The sequence below is a fragment of the Sander lucioperca genome, chromosome 3 (assembly GCF_008315115.2).
Source record: "Sander lucioperca isolate FBNREF2018 chromosome 3, SLUC_FBN_1.2, whole genome shotgun sequence".
Lineage (NCBI taxonomy): Eukaryota > Metazoa > Chordata > Actinopteri > Perciformes > Percidae > Sander > Sander lucioperca.
Genome location: NC_050175.1, coordinates 46,054,758 through 46,057,257, shown reverse-complemented (window position 1 = coordinate 46,057,257; position 2,500 = coordinate 46,054,758).

Below are 2,500 nucleotides of genomic sequence, written 5' to 3'. Positions count from 1 at the left end.
GAGACTGCAGAATTCCATCAGCTTAGTGATTCTTCAGGCGATGCTAAGAAGGACAGGGATGTTTTCCTTACCAATTTGGCCCTCTTTTACTTGAGAATGCAAGCCAAGATGCTTTTACCTGCTTCCACAATATCCACTTTGATTGAAGAATTTCAGGAAGTATGCACCAATACAATGTCACAATTGTTTGTCAGGCTTCGCGAAGAATTGTCAAAGCTTGAAATTCCTGTTGAAAGGATTGGTAATATCATAGATGGACTGTCACAGGAAAACTTACTGAGGATGTATAATGAGGGCTTGTTTAGATCAGATACAACCCGAAAGACATATTTCAAAAAAAATTTCAGTTATGTTGAGCCTATACAGGTTTATCTTGGTTTTGATGCCTCTGGTAAAGAGCAATTTTGTCACTATGTCCCAGTGAAAGACACACTAAAAGCTCTGTTGAACCTGCCATCAGTGAGGGAACAATGCAAGTTATCAAAAATACAATCAACAGAAGATCCAAATGTGCTCGAGGATGTGAGGGATGGTAAGGCTTTCAAAGAAAACTCCCTTTTACAAGAGTTATCTTCCACAATATCAATTATCCTGTATCAAGACGCCTTTGAAGTTGTGAATCCCCTTGGATCTGGCAAAAAGAAACACAAGCTCTTAGCTGTGTACATGACACTGGGTGACATATTGCCTTATAACAGGTCAGCCATTGACCCCATACAGTTAGTCATGCTTTGCAGGGAGTCTGATTATACATTCTTTGGACAAGAGAAAGTGTTCTCTTCCCTTGTAAAAGACATGAAAGACCTGCAGCAATCTGGTATTACCATCGACATAGGTGAAACTGTGAAGGGGACACTAGTTGCAATCGCTGGTGACAACTTGGGGTCACATTCACTTGGAGGCTTTACAGAGAATTTCAGTAAGAGCAAAAGCTTCTGTAGATACTGCCTCGTAACCAGGGATGGATTTGTGAACGGACCTACAAAGCTAGGCCCACCAAGGACACCAGAAAACTATAAGAGCAGTGTAGAGATGTTGTCTGCGGTGTCTGATAACAATGTGGCAGGAGTAAAATTTGACTCTGTTTTCAATTCTTTGGAGCATTTCCATATCTGCCAACCAGGACTTCCCCCATGTCTTGGTCATGATCTATTCGAGGGAATTGTGTCTATAGATGTTCAGCTGTACTTAAAACATCTTGTGTCCATTGGGAAGCAATTCACATTTGTGCAGTTGAATAGGAGGATCAGTCAAATGCAGTTGAAAGGTAGTGATGCTAATAACCGCCCTTGTGTGGTTAGAGCTGATGGAGAGAAGTTGGGAGGAAGTGCAGCACAGAATTGGTGCTTTCTACGTCTTCTCCCTATTCTTGTAGGTCCACGTATCAAGAATCCACTTGAAGACAAAGTTTGGCAGTTGTGCCTCAAGTTGAGGGAGATAGTAGAAATTGCATGTGCTCCAAAGATCCATACCAACCAGGTGGCTTATCTGAAGTTGCTTGTTGAGGAGTATTTGGAGTCTAGAGCAACTGTCTTTTCAGACCATCCATTTAAGCCAAAACACCACTTCCTCCTGCACTACCCTGATCTCATCATAAAATTTGGCCCACTCATTCGCCTCTGGACTCTCCGCTTTGAGAGTAAGCACACCTATTTCAAACAGTGTGCTCGGAAGCTCCATAATTTCAAAAACCTGTGTAGCACATTGGCAGAAAGGCACCAATTACTGCAGGCCTATTTACACACAGGGAACTTGTTTCCACCTGTTTTGCAGGTATGTCAAGCTAGTGAATTTGATGTTCAGTTGTTCAACACTGCCATTCAAGAAGCTGTTGTAGGTATTGAGAAACATTACACAGTGGAAACAGTTTCTGCCACATATAAGGGTACTACGTACCAAAAAGGTATGGCTGTACTTCTTGGTGGTACTGACTGTAGTTATGTGGTTGGTAAGATAGCTGTGATTCTGGTCAGTCAGGACAAGCTACATTTTGTCTGTGAAAAGTTGTGGTCAGTCAAAGCCTTGGACCTTGGTGTTCACATCCTCCAGCAGAACACACATGCCCATTATGTTTGTGTGGATAGCCTGGCTGACTATTACCCACTGCCACTGTACAAGCTGGTTGACCTTGATGTAATTGTTCTCCATCATGCTGTTTTTTCAGATGAAGCATAATGGAAGAGAGAATAAAAAGCGCCCTCCCCTACTTGGAAGAGGAGTCGATCCCTAAGATTCTGCAACATCTGACGGAGTTGGGCGTGAGGACCATTGAAGACATGCAATTCATACAGGATGTAGATTTAACACCCGTCCTGCCACTCGTGGCTTCCAGAAAGCTACTGAAATTCACTACAGGTAATTTATGCATTCCTAAACATTTCATACAAACATTATCTCCTCACTATCTGCTAGCTGCCTGTCCCCTGAACACACTGTAAAAAAACATGGTCTCTGTAGACAGCCCAGGCTCCACAAATGCCAACAAAAACAAACTGAGCCA